Source organism: Eriocheir sinensis, chromosome 14 (assembly GCF_024679095.1).
Source record: "Eriocheir sinensis breed Jianghai 21 chromosome 14, ASM2467909v1, whole genome shotgun sequence".
NCBI lineage: Eukaryota > Metazoa > Arthropoda > Malacostraca > Decapoda > Varunidae > Eriocheir > Eriocheir sinensis.
The window spans coordinates 6,473,341-6,495,002 of record NC_066522.1 but is presented as its reverse complement, the minus strand read 5'-3'; the positions used below and the strand labels follow the sequence as shown (position 1 = coordinate 6,495,002).

General features: G+C 16.3%; 1 protein-coding gene across 1 annotated transcript in view; it reads left to right on the top strand.

The window, feature by feature from the left end:
• The window catches only part of LOC126998309 (uncharacterized), a 181,743-nt gene that overhangs the window by 56,465 nt on the left and 103,616 nt on the right, over positions 1–21,662 (top strand). The gene's annotated exons all lie outside the window — the stretch shown is intronic.

The following is a 21,662-nucleotide window of genomic DNA, read 5'->3' as shown; positions in this document are numbered from 1 at the left end:
CTCATACAAATTTACATTATTTTATTGCTATTTTGTTTATTTAGTTTGATACGAATTACATGATTATATGTGTATTTTGTACATATTTTTTATACGTATTTACATTACTTAATGTGTATTTTGCTTATATATTTTTAAACAAATTTACGTTATTATTTTATGTATTTTCTATATACATTTCAATTCAAATATATTTTTATAAATATTTTGATATAAATTTACATTATTTTATGTATTTTCTATATACATTTCAATTCAAATTTAGCTTATTTTATCTGTATTTTGTAAATCTATTTTCATATGAATTTAATAACTTATGTGTTTTTTTGTATATAGTTTTATACAAATTTACGTTATTTTATGTGAATTTTGTATATTTATATTTATACAAATACACATTCTTTTATTGGTATTTTGTTTATTTATTTTGTTACGAATTTACATTATTTTATGTGTATTTTGTATACATTTTCTTATACGTATTTACCTCATTTTATGTGTATTTTGTATATATATTTTTATACAAATCTACGTTATTTTATGTGTATTCGTATATATATTTTGAAACAAATTTACATTGTTTTATATGTATCTTTCATATCTATTTCAATACAGATTTACCTTATTGTATGTGTATTTTGTATATTTGTTTTAATACAAATTAATTTTTTCATGTGTCTTTTGGTATATATATTTTTATAAAATAATGGGTGTTTTGCATCTTTATTTTCATACAAATTTACATTGTTTTATTAATATTCAGTGTATTTAATTTGATACGATTTTACATTATTCTATTTGTGTTTTGTATATATTTTTTTATACATATTTACATTATTTAATGTGTATTTTGTATATTTTAAAACAAATTTACGTTATTTTATGCGCATCTGTTAAAATATTTTGATACAAATTTACATTATTTTATGTATTTTGTATATATATTTTAATACAAATTTAGTTTATTTTATGTATATTTTGTATATCTATTTTCATTCGTATCAAAATAAATAAACAAAATAGCAATAAAATAATGTAAATTTGTATGAGAAAACATATACAAATACACATAAAATAACGCAAATTTCTAAAAAAATATATGTACAAAAATGCACATAAAATAAAGTAAATTTGCAAAAAAATATATATACAAAACACACATTAAATAATGTAAATGCGTACATAAAATAAACTAAATTTATATAAAACTATATACAAAAATACACAAAATTTTTTAAAATTTGTATGAAAAGAAATATACAAAATACACTTAAAATTAGGTAAATTTGTATTGAAATACATATACAAAATACACATAAAATAATGTAAATTTGAATGAAAATATATAAACAAATACACTTAAAATAACGTAAATTTGTATAAAATATATATGCAAGATACACATTAAATAATTTAAATGTGTATAAAAAAATATATACAAAAAAGAAATAGAATAATGTAAAATCCTATCAATATAAATACACAGAATATCAATAAAATAATGTAAATTTGTGTGAAAAGAAAGATGCAAAATTCCCATAAAATAGCGCATTTTTTATAAAAATATATATACCAAAATACATATGAAATATTTAAATCTGTATTGAAATAAATATACAAAATGCATATACAGTAAGGTAAATATGTATTGAAAAAGATATTCAAAAATACATATAAAACAAAGTTAATTTGTTACAAAATATATATACGAATACACATAAAATAACGTAGATTTCTATAGAAATATATATACAAAATACACATGAAATTATGTAAATACGTATAAAAATATATATACAAAATACATATCTAGGTAAATTCGTGTCAAAATAAATAAACAAAATATCATGAAAAGAATGTATATTTGCCTGAAAATAAATAATAGATAATAAATTTGTATAAAATATATATGCAAGATACACATTAAATAATGTAAATATGTATAAAAAAGTATATACAAAAAACAAATAGAATAATGTGAAATCGTAACAAAATAAATATACCGAATATTAATAAAATAATGTAAATTTGTATGAAAATAAAGATGCAAAATTCCCATCAAATAGCGCATTTCTTATAAAAAAAATATATACCAAAATACACATAAAATATTTAAATTTGTATTGAAATAAATATACAAAATGCACATACAATAAGGTAAACTTGTATTGAAAGAGATATGCAAAAATACATATAAAACAATGTAAATTTGTTTCAAAATATATATACGAATACACATAAAATAACGTAGATTTCTATAAAAATATATATACAAAATACACATAAATTTAAGTAAATACGTATAAAAATAGATATACAAAATACACATAGAATAATGTAAAATTGTTTAAAAAAAAACAGAATATAAATAAAATAATGTAAATTTGTATGAAAATATAAATGCAAAATACCCATAAAATAAAGCATATTTTTATAAAAATACATATACAAAAATACACATAGCATAATTAAATTTGTATTAAAATTAATATACAAAATGCATATACAATAAGGTAAATTTGTATTGAAAAAATATGCAAAATACACATAAAACAGTGTAAATTTATTTCAAAATCTATGTACGAATACTCATAAATCAACGTAGATTTCTATAGAAATATATATACAAAATACACATCAAATGATATAAACACGTATAAAAATATTTATATAAAATACACATTAAATAATGTAAATTCGCGTCAAAATAAATAAACAAAATATCAATAAAAGAATGTGTATTTGTATGAAAATAGATATACAATATACACGCTATTTTATGTGTATTCGTATATATATTTTGAAACAAATTTACACTGTTTTATTTGTATTTTGCGTTTTTTTTTCAATACAATTTTACCTTTTTCTATGTGTGCATTATGTATATTAATTTTAATATAAATTTAATTATTCTACGTGTATTTTTGTATATGTATTTAAAAAAAAATATATGCTTTATCTTATGGGTATTTTGCATCTTTACTTTCATACAAATTTAAATTATTTCATTGATATTCTGTGTACTTATTTTGATACGATTTTACATTATTCTATGTATAACAAAAATAAATATATACAAAAATACACCATTTATTTTTTTAATTTGTTTGAAAATAGATATGCAAAATATGTGTATTTTGTATATATATTTCAATTCAAATTTAGCTTATTTAGTGTGTATTTTGTATATATTTTCATACAAATTTAATTACTTCTGTGTATTTTTGTATATAATTTTATATAAATTTACGTTATTTTATGTGTATTTTGTATATTTATATTTATACAAAGACACATTCTTTTATTGGTATTTTGTTTATTTATTTTGATACGAATTTACATTATTTTATGTGTATTTTGAATACATTTTTTTATACGTATTTACTTCATTTTATGTTTATTTTGTATATATATTTTTATAGAAATCTACGTTATTTTATGTGTATTCGTATATATATTTTGAAACAAATTTACATTGTTATATATGTATTTTGCATATCTATTTCAATACAAATTTACCTTATTGTATGTGTTTTTTGTATATTTATTTTATTACAAATTAAATTTTTTGATGTGTATTTTGGTATATATATTTAAAAAAAAAATGCGTTATTATATGGATATTTTGCTTCTTTATTTTCAAACAAATTTACATTATTTTATTAATATTCTGTGTATCTATTTTGACACGATTTTACATTATTCTATTTGTGTTTTGTACATATTTTTTTATACAAATTTACGTTATTTTAAGTGTATTTGTTTATGTATTTCAATACAAATTTACCTAATTTTATGTGTATTTTATATATTTATTTTCATACAAATTTAAATTATTTTTGTGTAATTTTGTATATAGTTTTATACAAACTTAGGTTATTTTATGAGTATTTTGTATATCTATTTTCATACAAATACACATTCTTTTATTGATATTTTGTTTATTTATTTTGACGAGAATTTAAATTATTTAATGTGTATTTTGTATATATATATATATATTTTTATACGTATTTACATCATTTCATGTGTATTTTGTATATATATTTCTATAGAAATCTACGTTATTTTATGTGTATTCGTATATAGATTTTAAAACAAATTTACGCTTTAATGTGCATTTTGTATATTTTTTCAATACAAATTTACCTTATTGTACGTGCATTTTGTATATTAATTTTAATACAAATTTGATATTTGATACAAATTTACGTTATTTTAAGTCTATATGTTTATATATTTTCATTCAAATTTACATTATTTTATGTGTATTTTGTATATGTATTTCAATACAAATTTACCTAATTTCATATGTTTTTTGTATATTTATTTTCATACAAGTTTAAATTATTTTTGTGTATTTTTGTTTATAGTTTTATACAAATTTAGGTTATTTTATGTGTATTTTGTATATCTATTTTCATACAAATACACATTCTTTTCATGATATTTTGTTTATTTATTTTGACACGAATTAACATTATTTAATGTGCATTTTGTATATATATTTTTATACGTATTTACATTATTTCAAGTGTATTTTGTATATATATTTCGATAGAAATCTGCGTTATTTTATGTGTATTCGTATATATATTTTGAAACAAATTTACATTGTTTTATGTGTATTTTGCATTTTTTTTCAATACAAATTTACCTTATTGTATGTGCATTTTGTATATTAATTTTAATACAAATTTGATTAATCTATGTGTATTTTTGTGTATGTATTTTTATAAAAATATGCTTTATTTTATGGGTATTTTGCAACTTTATTTTCATACAAATTTACATTATTTTATTGATATTCTGTGTATTTATTTTAATATGGTTTTCCATTATTCTATGTGTATTTTGTATATATATTTTATGTAAAATGTATTTGTTTTCATTTCATACAAATCTACATTATTTTATGTATTTTTTGTACATGTATACACATAAAATATTTAAATTTGTATTGAAATAAATATACAAAAAGCACATACAATAAGGTAAACTTCTATTGAAAGAGATATGCAAAAATACATATAAAACAATGTAAATTTGTTTCAAAATATATATACGAATACACATAAAATAGCGTAGATTTCTATAAAAATATATATACAAAATACACATGAAATTAAGTAAATACGTATAAAAAAATGTAAACAAAATACACATAAAACAATGTAAATTCGAAACAAAATAAATAAACAAAATACCAATAAAAGAATGTGTATTTGTATAAATATAAATGTATAAAATACACATACAAAATAAACATAAAATAAGGTAAATTTGTAATGAAATATATGTACAAAATACACATAAAATAATGTAAATTTATATGAAAATATATATACAAATGCATATAAAATACCAGGAATTTGTATAAAATTATATATTCAAAATAAATATTAAATAATGTAAATGCGTATAAAAATATATATACAAAGTACATATAAAATAATATAAATTCGTATCAATATAAATCAACAAAATACCAATAAAATAATATATATTTGAATGAAAATAGATTTACAAAATACACATAACATAACTAAAATTTGTATAGATTTCTATAAAAATACATATACAAAATACACATAAAATTAAGTAAATACGTATAAAAAAATGTATAAAAAATACACATAAAATAATGTAAATTCGTATAAATGTAAATAAACAATATACCAATAAAAGAATGTGTATTTGTATAAATATAAATATACAAAATGCACATAAAATAACGTAAATTTATATAAAACTATATACTTAAAATAACGCAAATTTCTAAAAAAATATATGTACAAAAATGAACATTAGATAAATTTGCATAAAAATATATATACAAAACACACATTAGATAATGTAAATGAGTATAAAAGTATGTATACAAAATACCTATGAAATAATCTAAATTCGTATCGAATTAAATTAAGAAATAACAATAAAATAATGTAATTTTGGATGAAAATATATATACAAAATACGCATAAAATAACCTAAATACAAATACAAATATACACATAAAATAATTTAAAATTGAATGAAATCTATATACAAAATAAACATAAAATAAGATAAATTTGTAATGAAATATATGAAAAAATACACATAAAATAATATAAATTTGTATGAAAATATATATACAATACACATTAAATAACATGAATTTGTATAAAATTTGTATCAAAATATATACTTATACACACAATAAAATAACGTAATTTTTTTATGAAAATGTATATACAAAATACACATAAAATAATTTAAATACGTAGAAAATATATAAAAAAACACATAAAATAGTGTAAATATGTATGAAAATATATAAACAAATACACATAAAATAATGTAAATTTGGATAAAAAATATATACAAAATTAACATTAAATAATGTAAATATATATATAAAAAAATATATACAAAAAACACATAGAATAATGTTAAATCGTATCAAAATAAATAAAGAGAATATCAATAAAATAATGTAAATTTGTATGAAAATAAAGATGCAAAATATCCATATAATAACGCATATTTGCATAAAAATATATATACAAAAATACATATAGAATAATTAAATTTGTATTAAAATAAATATACAAAATGCACGTACAATAAAGTAAATTTGTATTGAAATAGATATGCAAAATACACATTAATAATGTAAATTTGTATCAAAATATATATACGAATACTCATAAAATAGAGTAAATTTCTATGAAAATATACATACAAAATAGATATACAAAATACACATATAAATAGTTAAATTTGTATTTAAATACAAGTACAAAAAACACATAAAATAAAGTAGATTTGTATGAAATGAAAACAAATACATTTTATATAAAATATATATACAAAATACACATAGAATAATGTAAAATCATATCAAAATAAATACACAGAATATCAATAAAATAATGTAAATTTGTATGAAAATAAATATGCAAAATACCCATAAAATAAAGCATATTTTTATAAAAATACATATACAAAAATACACATAGATTAATCAAATTTGTATTAAAATTAATATACAAAATGCACATACAATAAGGTAAATTTGTATTAAAAAAATATGCAGAATACACATAAAACAATGTAAATTTGTTTCAAAATATATATACGAATACACATAAAATATCGCTGATTTCTATAGAAATATATATACAAAATACACTTGAAATAATGTAAATACGTATGAAAATATATATACAAAATACACATTAAATAATGTTAATTCGTGTCAAAATAAATAAACAAAATATCATGAAAAGAATGTGTATTTGTATGAAAATAGATATACAAAATTCTCATAAAATAACCTAAATTTGTATAAAACTATATACAAAAATACACAAAAATAATTTAAACTTGTATGAAAATAAATATACAAAAAACATATAAAATTAGGTAAATTTGTATTGAAATACATATACAAAATACAAATAAAATGATGTAAATTTGAATGAAAATATATAAACATATAGACTTAAAATAACGTAAATTTGTATCAAATATATATACAAAAAACACATTAAATAATGTAAATATGTATAAAAAAATATATACAAAACAGAAATAAAATAATGTAAAATCGTATCAAAATAAATACAGAAAATATTAATAAAATAATGTAAATTTGTATGAAAATTAAGATGCAAAATACCCATAAAATAATGCATTTTTTTATAAAAATATAAATACGAAAAAACATAAAATATTTGATTTTGTATTAAAATAAATAGATATACAAAATACACATAAATTAAGCTAAATTTGAATTGAAATATATATACAAAATACATAAAATAATGTAAATTTGTATCAAAATACCTATACAAATACACATATAATGTAAATTTGTATAAAAATATATAAACAAAATACACATTAAATAATGTAAATACGTATAAAAAAATGTACAAAATACACAAATAATCATGTAATTCGTATCAAAATAAATATACAACATACCAATAAAATAATGTAAATTTCTATGAGAAAACATATACAAAATACACATAAATAACGCAAATATCAAAAAAAATATATATAATATAATATATTTTTATACATATTTAAAATATTTAATGTATATTTTGTATATATATTTTATCCAAATTTACGTTATTTTATATGTATTTGTTTATATATTTTCATACAAATTTACATTATTTTATGTGAGTTTTGTATATGTATTTCAATACAAATTTGCGTAACTTTATGTGTATTTTGCATATCTATTTTCAAACAAATTTAAATTATTTTTGTGTATTTTTGAATATATTTTTATACAAATTTTAGTTATTTTATTTGTTTTTTGTATATATATTTTCCTACAAATATACATTCTTTTATTGGAATTTTGTGTATATAATTTTATACGAATTTACATTATTTTATGTGTATTTTGTATATATATTTTTCTACGTATTTAAATTATTTTATGTGTATTTTATATATACATTTTCATAAAAATTTACGTTATTTTATTGTGTGTATTTATATATATTTTGAAACAAATTTTATACAAATTCATGTTATTTTATGTGTATTTGTATATATATTTTCATACAAATTTATATTATTTTATGTGTATTCTTACATATATTTTATTACAAATTTACCTTATTTTATGTTTATTTTGTATATTTATTTCATTTAATATAATCAAATTTAAATTTATTGTATATGCATTTTGTATATTAATTTTATATTTTGTATATTAATGTGTATTTTTCTATATGTATTTTTATAAAAATATGCTTTATTTTATGGGTATTTTGCATCTTTATTTTCATACAAATTTACGTTATTTTTTTGATATTCTGCTCATTCATTTTGATACGATTTGACATTATTCTATGTGTATTTTGTATATATTTTTCATACAAATTTACGTTATTTTATGTGTATTTGTTTATATATTTTGACACAAATTTACAATATTTTATGGGTATTTTGTATATATATTTCAAAAGAAATTTACCTAGTTTTATGTGTATTTTGAATATCTATTTTCATTCAAACTCAAATTATTTTTATGTATTTTTGTATATATTTCAATACAAATTTTAGTTAGGTTATGTGTATTTTGTAAATCTATTTTCATTTAAATATATATTATTTTATTATTATTTTGTTGATTTATATTGATACGAATTTACATTATTTTATATGTACTTTGTATATATATTTTTATACGCATTTACATTATTTAGTATTTATTTTGAGAATATAATTTTATACAAATTCATGGTATTTTATGTGTATTTGTATATATATTTTCATATAAATTTACATTTCTTTATGTGTATTTTGTACATATATTTCATTACAAATTTACCTTATTTTATGTTTATTTTGTATGTGTATTTTGTACATTTATATTTATACAAATACACATTCTTTTATTGGTATTTTGTTTATTTATTTTGTTTCGAATTTACATTATTTTCTGTGTATATTGTTTACATTTTTTTATACGTATTTACTTAATTTTATGTGTATTTTGTATATATATTTTTATAGAAATCTACGTTATTTTATGTGTATTCGTACATATATTTTGAAACAAATTTACATTGTTTTATATATACAATAAGGTAAATTTGTATTGAAATAGTTATGCAAAATACATATAAAGCAATGTAAATTTGTTTCAAAATATGTATACGAATACACATAAAATAACGTAGATTTCTATAAAAATATATATTCAAAAAACACATAAAATGAAGTAAATACGTATAAAAAATGTATACAAAATACACATAAAATAATGTAAATTCGTATCAAAATAAATAAACAAAATACCAATAAAATAATGTGTGTTTCTATAAATATAAATATATAAAATACACATAAAATAACGTAAATTTATATAAAACTATATACAAAAATACACAGAAGTAATTAAATTTGTATGAAAATATATACAAAACACACACAAAATAAGCTAAATTTGAATTGAAATATATATATAAAATACATGAAATAAGTAAATTGGTATCAATATATTTATTCAAATACACATATAATAACGTAAATTTGTATGAAAATATATAAACAAAATACACATTAAATAATGTAAATACGTATAAAAAATACACATATAATACATATAATTCGTATCAAAATAAATAAACAAAATACCAATAAAATAATATAAATTTGTATGAGTAAACGTGTATAAATATAAATGTACAAAATACACATACAAAATAAACATAAAATAAGGTAAATTTGTAATGAAATATATGTACAAAATACACATAAAATAATGTAAATTTATATGAAAATATATATACAAATACACATAAAATACCATGAATTTGTATAAAATTATATATTCAAAATAAATATTAAATAATGTAAATGCGTATAAAAATATGTATAAAAAGTACATATAAAATAAGGTAAATTCGTATCAATATAAATCAACAAAATACCAATAAAATAATATATATTTGAATGAAAATAAATTTACAAAATACACATAACATAACTAAAATTTGTATTGAAATATATACAAAATTACATAGAAATAATTTGAGTTTTATGAAAATAGATATTCAAAATACACATAAAACTAGGTAAATTTCTTTTGAAATATATATACAAAATGCCCATAAAATATTGTAAATTTGTGTCAAAATATATAAAGAATTACACATAAAATAACGTAAATTTGTATGAAAAATATTTACAAAATACACATAGAATAATGTCAAATCGTATCAAAATGAATGAGCAGAATATCAATAAAAACGTAATTTTGTATGAAAATAAAGATGCAAAATACCCATAAAATAAAGCATATTTTTATAAAAATACATATACAAAAATACACATAAAATAATTAAATTTGTAATAAAATTAATATACAAAATGCATATACAATAAGGTAAATTTGTATTGAAAAAATATGCAAAATACACATAAAAGTGTAAATTTGTTTAAAAATCTATATACGAATACACATAATATAACGTAGATTTCTTTAGAAATATATATACAAAATACACATGAAATGATGTAAATACGTATAAAAATATATATACAAAATACAAATTAAATAATTTAAATTCTCGTCAAAATAAATAAACAAAATATCAATAAAAGAATGTGTATTTGTATGAAAATAGATATACAAAATACTCATAAAATAACTTAAGTTTGTATGAAACTATATACAAAAATACACAAAAATAATTTAAATTTCTATGAAAATAAATCTACAAAATACACATAAAATTAGGTAAATTTGTATTGAAATACATATAAAAAATACACATAAAATAATGGAAGTTTGAATGAAAATATATAAACATATACACTTAAAATAACGTAAATTTGTGTCAAATATATATACAAAATACTAATTAAATAATGTAAGTATGTATAAAAAAATATATACAAAACACAAATAGAATAATGTAAAATCGTATCAAAATAAATACACAGAATATTAATAAAATAATGTAAATTTGTTTGAAAATAAAGATGCAAAATAGCCATAAAATAACGCATTTTTTATAAAAATATATATACCAAAATACACATAAAATATAAAAATTTGTATTAAAATAAATATAAAAAATGCACATACTGTAAGGTAAATTTGTATTGAAATAGATATGCAAAATACATATAAAATAATGTAAATTTGTTTTAAAATATATATACGAATACACATAAAATAACGTTGATTTCTATAAAAATATATACAAAATACAAATAAAATGAAGTAAATACGTATAAAAAAATAAATACAAAATACACATAAAAATCGTATCAAAATAAATAAACAAAATACCAGTAAAAGAAAGTCTATTTGTATAAATATAAATATACAAAATACACATAAAATATCGTAAATTTGTATAAAACTATATACAAAAATACACAGAAGTTATTAAATTTGTATGAAAATATATATACAAAATAAATCTAAAATAAGCTAAATTTGAATTGAAATGTACATACAAAATACATAAAATAATGTTAATCTGTATCAAAATATTTTTACAAATACATATAATAACGTAGATTTGTTTAAAAATATATAAACAAAATACACATTATGTAATGTAAATACGTATAAAAAATATGTACAAAATACACATATAATCATGTAATTCGTATCAAAATAAATAAACAAAATAGCAATAAAATAATGTAAATTTGTATGAGAAAAAATATACAAATAACGCAAATTTGTATAAAAATATATGTACAAAAATGCACATAAAATAAAGTAAATTAGCATAAAAATATATATAGAAAACACACACTAAATAATATAAATGCGTACATAAAATAACCTAAATTTGTATAAAACTATATAAAAAATACACAAAAATAATTTAAATTTGTTTGAAAAGAAATATACAAAATACACATAAAATTAGGTAAATTTGTATGGAAATACGTATACAAAATACACATCAAATAATGTAAATTTGAATGAAAATATATAAACAAATACACTTAAAATAACGTAAATTTGTATAAAATATATATGCAAGATACACATTAAATAATGTAAATGTGTATAAAAAACTATATAAAAAAAACAAATAGAATAATGTAAAATCGCATCAAAATAAATACACAGAATATCAGTAAAATAATGTAAATTTATATGAAAATAAAGATGCAAAATTCCCAAAAATTATAGCATTTTTGAAAAAAACATATATACCAAAATACACATAAAATATTTAAATTTGTATTGAAATAAATATACAAAATGCATATACAGTAAGGTTAATTTGTATTGAAAGAGATATTCAAAAATACATATAAAACAATGTAAATTTGTTTCAAAATATATATATGAATACACATAAAATAAAGTAGATTTCTATAGAAATATATATACAAAAAACATAACAAATTATTTAAATACATATATATATATATATATATATATATATATATATATATATATATATATATATATATATATATATATATATATATAAATATAAATATATATATATATATATATATATATATATATATATATATATATATATATATATATATATATATATATATATATATATATATATATATATATATATATATATATATATATATATATATACAAAATACATATCAAATAATGTAAATTCGTGTCAAAATAAATAAACAAAATATCATGAAAAGAATGTGTATTTGTATGAAAATAGATAATAGATAATAAATTTGTATAAAATATATATGCAAGATACACATTAAATAATGTAAATATGTAAAAAAAAGGATATACAAAAAACAAATAGAATAATGTAAAACCGTATCAAAAAAAATACACCGAATAATAATAAAATAATGTAAATTTCTATGAAAACAAAAAGATGCAAAATTCCCATAAAATAGCGCATTTCTTATAAAAATACATATACCAAAATACACATAATATATTTAAATTTGTATTGAAATAAGTATACAAAATGCACATACAATAAGGTAAATTTGTATTGAAAGAGATATGCAAAAATACATATAAAACAATGTAAATTTGTTTCAAAATATATATACGAATACAAATAAAAAAACGTAGATTTCTATAAAAATATATATACAAAATACACATAAAATTAAGTAAATACGTATAAAAAAATGTATACAAAATACACATAAAATAATGTAATTTCGAATTAAAATAAATGTAAATTTGAATGAAACTATAAAAACAAATACACTTAAAATAACGTAAATTTGTATAAAATATATATGCAAGATACACATTAAATAATGTAAATGTGTATAAAAAAATATATACAAAAAACAAATAGAATAATGTAAAATCGTATCAAAATAAATACACAGAATATCAATAAAATAATGTAAATTTGTATGAAAATAAAGATGGAAAATTCCCAAAAATTATCGCATTTTTTATAAAAATATATATACCAAAATACACATAATATATTTAATTTTGTATTGAAATAAATATGCAAAATGCATATACAGTAAGGTAAATTTGTATTAAAAGAGATATTCAAAAATACATATAAAACAATGTAAATTTGTTTCAAAATATATATACGAATACACATAAAATAAAGTAGATTTCTATAGATATATATATACAAAATACATATGAAATCATTTAAATACGTATAAAAATATATATATACAAAATACATATCAAATAATGTAAATTCGTGTCAAAATAAATAAACAAAATATCATGTAAAGAATTTGTATTTGTATAAAAATAGATAAAAGATAATAAATTTGTATAAAATATATATGCAAAATACTCATTAAAAAATGTAAATATGTATAAAAAAGTATATACAAAAAACAAATAGAATAATGTAAATTCGTATCAAAATAAATACACCGAATATTAATAAAATAATGTAAATTTGTATGAAAATAAAGATGCAAAATTTCCATAAAATAGCGCATTTCTTATAAAAATATATATACCAAAATACACATACAAATACATATAATAACGTAGATTTGATTAAAAATATATAAACAAAATACACATTAAGTAATGTAAATACGAATAAAAAATATGTACAAAATACATATATAATCATGTAATTCGTATCAAAATAAATAAACAAAATAGCAATAAAATAATGTAAATTTGTATGAGAAAACATATACAAATAACGCAAATTTCTATAAAAATATATGTACAAAAATGCACGTAAAATAAAGTAAATTAGCATAAAAATATATATACAAAACACACACTAAATAATGTAAATGCGTAAATAAAATAACCTAAATTTGTATAAAACTATGTACAAAAATACACAAAAATAATTTAAATTTGTTTGAAAAGAAATATACAAAATACACATAAAATTAGGTAAATTTGTATGGAAATACATATATAAAATACACATCAAATAATGTAAATTTGAATGAAAATATATAAACAAATACACTTAAAATAACGTAAATTTGTATAAAATATATATGCAAGATACACATTAAATAATGTAAATGTGTATAAAAAAATACATACAAAAAACAAATAGAATAATGTAAAATCGTATCAAAATAAATACATAGAATATCAATAAAATAATGTAAATTTGTATGAAAATAAAGATGCAAAATTCCCAAAAATTATCGCATTTTTAATAAAAATATATATACCAAAATACACATAAAATATTTAAATTTGTATTGAAATTAATATACAAAATGCATATACAGTTAGGTAAATTTGTATTGAAAGAGATATTTAAAAATACATATAAAACAATGTAAATTTGTTTCAAAATATATATACGAATACACATAAAATAAAGTAGATTTCTATAGAAATATATATACAAAATACATATGAAATTATTTAAATACGTATAAAAATATATATACAAAATACATATCAAATAATGTAAATTCGTGTCAAAATAAATAAACAAAATATCATGAAAAGAATGTGTATTTGTATGAAAATAGATAATAGATAATAAATTTGTATAAAATATATATGCAAGATACACATTAAATAATGTAAATATGTTTAAAAAAGTATATACAAAAAACAAATAGAATAATGTAAAATCGTATCAAAATAAATACACCGAATATTAATAAAATAATGTAAATTTGTATGAAAATAAAGATACAAAATTCCCATAAAATAGCGCATTTCTTATAAAAATATATATACCAAAATACACATAATATATTTAAATTTGTATTGAAATAAATATACAAAATGCACATACAATAAGGTAAATTTGTATTGAAAGAGATATGCAAAAATACATATAAAACAATGTAAATTTGTTTCAAAATATATATACGAATACAAATAAAAACACGTAGATTTCTATATAAATATATATGTACAAAATACACATAAAATTAAGTAAATACGTATAAAAAAATGTATACAAAATACTCATTAAATAATGTAAATTCGAATTAAAATAAATAAACAAAATACCAATAAAAGAATGTGTTTTGGATAAATATAAATATACTAAATACACATACAAAATAAACATAAAATAAGGTAGATTTGTAATAAAATATATGTACAAAATACACATAAAATAATGTAAATTTATATGAAAATATATATACAAATACACAACAAATACCATGAATCTGTATAAAAATATATATTCAAAATAAATATTAAATAATGTAAAAGCGTATAAAAATATATATACAAAGTACATATAAAATGAAAATTAAGATGCAAAATACCTATAAAATAACGCATTTTTTATAAAATTATTGATACTAGCAAAATTTACATAAAATATTTGAACTTGTATTAAAATAAATATACAAAATGCACATACAATAAGGTAAATTTGTATTGAAATAGATATGCAAAATACATATAAAATAATGTAAATTTGCTTCAAAATATATATACATATATACACATAAAATAACGTAGATTTCTATAAAAATACATATACAAAATTAAGTAAATACGTATAAAAAAATGTATACAAAATACACATAAAATAATGTAAATTCGTATAAATGTAAATAAACAATATACCAATAAAAGAATGTGTATTTGTATAAATATAAATATACAAAATGCACATAAAATAACGTAAATTTATATAAAACTATATACATAAAATAACGCAAATTTCTATAAAAATTTATGTACAAAAATGAACATTAAATAAATTTGCTTAAAAATATATATAGAAAACACACATTAGATAATGTAAATGAGTATAAAAATATGTATACAAAATACCTATGAAATAATCTAAATTCGTATCGAATTAAATTAAGAAATACCAATAAAATAATGTAATTTTGGATGAAAATATATATACAAAATACACATAAAATAACCTAAATACAAATACAAATATACACATAAAATAATTTAAAATTGAATGAAATAAATATACAAAATAAACATAAAATAAGGTAAATTTGTAGTGAAATATATGAAAAAATACACATAAAATAATGTAAATTTGTCTGAAAATATATATACAAATACACATTAAATAACATGAATTTATATAAAATTTGTATAAAAATATATACTTATACACACAATAAAATAACGTAATTTTTTTTATGAAAATGTATATACAAAATACACATAAAATAATTTAAATACGTAGAAAAATATATTTACAAAATACACATAAAATAATGTAAATATGTATGAAAATATATAAACAAATACACATAAAATAATGTAAATTTGGATAAAAAATTATCATAAAATAATGTAAATTCGTATCAAAATAAATAAACAAAATACCAATAAAAGAATGTGTATTTGTATAAATATAAATATACAAAATACACATAAAATAACGTAAATTTATATAAAACTATATATAAAAATACACAGAAGTAATTAAATTTGTATGAAAATATATACAAAATACACACGAAATAAGCTAAATTTGATTTGAAATATATACAAAATACATGAAATAAAGTAAATTTGTATCAAAATATTTATACAAATTCACATATAATAACGTTAACTTGTATGAAAATATATAAACAAAATACACATTAAATAATGTAAATACGTATGAAAAAATATGTACAAAATACACATATAATCATGTAATTCGTATCAAAATAAATAAACAAAATACCAATAAAATAATATAAATTTGTATGAGTAAATGTGTATGTTGCATATTATTTCAAAACAAATTTACCTTATTATATACGCATTTTGTATATTAATTTTAATACAAATTTAATTATCCGATGTGTATTTTTGTATCTGTATTTTTATAAACATATTCTTTATTTTTTGGGTATTTTGTATCTTTATTTTCATACAAATTTACATTATTTTATTGATATTCTGCTCATTCATTTTGATAGGAATTGACATTATTCTATGTGTATTTTGTATATATTTTTCATACAAATTTACGTTATTTTATGTGTATTTGTTTATATATTTTGACACATATTTACAATATTTTATGGGTATTTTGTATATACATTTCAAAAGAAATTTACCTAGTTTTATGTGTATTTTGTATATCTATTTTCATACAAACTCAAATTATTTCTATGTATTTTTGTATATATTTTAATACAACTTTTAGTTATGTTATGTGTATTTTGTAAATTTGTTTTCATTCAAATATATATTATTTTATCGGTGTTTTGTTGATTTATATTTATACGAATTTACATTATTTTATATATACTTTGTATATATATTTTATACGCTTTTCCATTATTTAATATTTATTTTGAATGTATAATTTTATACAAATTCATGGTATTTTATGTGTATTTGTATATATATTTTCATATAAATTTACATTATTTTATTAAAAATCTTCTTTATTTTAAGTTTATTTTGTATGTGTATTTTGTATATTTATATTTATCCAAATACACATTCTTTTATTGGTATTTTGTTTATTTATTTTAATTCGAATTTACGTTCTTTTATCGGAATTTTGTTTATTTATTTTGATACGAATTTTCATTTTTTTTAGGAGCATTTGATATATATATTTTTAGACTTATTTACATAATTTTATATGTATTTTGAATATATATTTTCATAGAAATTTACTCTATATGTATATGTATAGAAAATACACATAAAATATTATAAATTCGTATCGAAATAAATGAACAAAATACCGATAAAATAATGTAATTTTGAATGAAAATATATATAGAAAATACACATAAAATAACGTAAATACAAATAAATATATACACATAAAATGATTTGAATTTGAATGAAAATAGAGATAAAAATAAACTTAAAATAAGGCAGATTTATAATGAAAATAAAGATGTAAATACGTATAAAAATATATATACAAAATACACATTAAATAATGTAAATTCGCGTCAAAATAAATAAACAAAATGTCAATAAAAGAATGTGTATTTGTATGAAAATAAATATACAAAATACACATAAGATAACATAAATTTGTATAAAACTATATACAAAAATACACAAAAATAATTTAAATTTGTATGAAAATAAATATTCAAAATACACATAAATTTAGGTAAATTTGTATTGAAATACAAATACAAAATACACATAAAATTCTGTAAATTTGAAAGAAAATACATAAACAAATACACTTAAAATAACGTAAATTTGTATAAAAAAAATATATACAAAACACAAATAGAATAATGTAAAATTGTACCAAAATAAATAAACAGAATATTAATAAAATAATGTAAATTTGTATGAAAATAAAGATGCAAAATACCCATTAAATAACGCATTTTTTTATAAAAATATATAAACAAAAATACACATGAAAAAATTAATTTGTATTAAAATAAATATACAAAATACACATACAATAAGGTAAATATGTATTGAAATAGATATCCAAAATACATAAAAAGCAATGTAAATTTGTTTCAAAATATATATACGAATTCACATAAAATAACGTAGATTTGTATAAAAATATATATACAAAATACACATAAAATGAAGTAAATACGTATAAGAAAATGTATACAAAATACACATAAAATAATGTAAACTCGTATCAAAATAAATAAACAAAATACCAATAAAAGAATGTGTATTTGTATAAATATAAATATACAAAATACACATAAAATAACGTAATTTTTTTAAAACAATATACAAAAATACACAGAAGTTATTAAATTCGTATGAAAATAGATATACAAAATGCAGATTAAATAAGCTAAATTTGAATTGAAATGTATATAGAAATTACATAAAATAATGTAAATTTGTATCAAAATATTTATAAAAATACATATAATAACGTAATTTTTTTTAAAAATATATAAACAAAATACACATTAAGTAATGTAAATACGTATAAAAAATATGTACAAAATACACATATAATCATGTAATTCGTATCAAACTAAATAAACAAAATATCAATAAAATAATGTAAATTTGTATGAGAAAACATATACAAAAATGAACGTAAAATAAAGTAAGTTTGGATAAAAATATATATACAAAACACACATTAAATAATGTAAATCCGTACATAAAATAACCTAAATTTGTATAAAACTATATACAAAAATACACAAAAATATTTTAAATTTGTATGAAAAGAAATATACAAAATACACATAAAATTAGGTTAATTTGTATTGAAATACATATACAAAATACATATAAAATAATGTAAATTTGAAAGAAAATATATAAACAAATACACATATAATAACGTAAATTTGTATGAAATATATAATCAAAATACACATTAAATAATGTAAATATGTATAAAAAATATATATACAAAACACAAATAGAATAATGTAAAATCGTATCAAAATATATACACATAATATTAATAAAATAACCTAAATTTGTATAAAACTATATACAAAAATACACAAAAATAATATAAACTTGTATGAAAATAAATGTATAAAAAACATATAAAAATAGGTAAATTTGTATTGAAATACATATACAAAATACACAAAAAATAATGTAAATTTGAATGAAAATATATAAACATATAGACTTAAAATAACGTAAATTTGTATGAAATATATAATCAAAATACACATTAAATAATGTAAATATGTATAAAAAAATATATACAAAACACAAATAGAATAATGTAAAATCGTATCAAAATATATACACATAATATTAATAAAATAATGTAAATTTGTATGAAAATTATGATGCAAAATACCTATAAAATTTTTTATAAAAATATTGATACCAAAATACACAAAATATTTGAATTTGTATTAAAATAAATATACAAAATGCACATACAATAAGGTAAATTTGTATTGAAATAGATATGCAAAATACATATAAAATAATGTAAATTTGTTTCAAAATATATATACGAATACACATGAAATAACGTAGATTTCTATAAAAATACATATACAAAATACACATAATATTAAGTAAATACGTGTAAAAAAATGTATACAAAATACACATAAAATAATGTAAAATCGTATAAATGTAAATAAACAATATACCAATAAATGAATGTGTATTTGTATAAATATAAATATACAAAATGCACATAAAATAACGTAAATTTATATAAAACTATATACATAAAATAACGCAAATTTCTATAAAAATATATGTACAAAAATGAACATAAAATAAATTTGCATACAAATATATATTCAAAACACACATTAGATAATGTAAATGAGTATAAAAATATGTATACAAAATACCTATGAAATAATCTAAATTCGTATCGAATTAAATTAAGAAAATACCAATATAATAATGTAATTTTGGATGAAAATATATATACAAAATACACATAAAATAACCTAAATACAAATACAAATATACACATAAAATAATTTAAAATTGAATGAAATAAATATACAAAATAAACATAAAATAAGGTAAATTTGTAATGAAATATATGAAAAAATACACATAAAATAATATACATTTGTATGAAAATATACATTAAATAACACATTAAATAACATGAATTTGTATAAAATTTGTATCAAAATATATACTTATACACACAATAAAATAACGTAATTTTTTTATGAAAATGTATATACAAAATACACATAAAATAATTTAAATACGTAGAAAAATATATATACAAAAAATAAATAAAATAATGTAAATATGAATGAAAATATATAAATAAATACACATAAAATAATGTAAATTTGGATAAAATATATATACA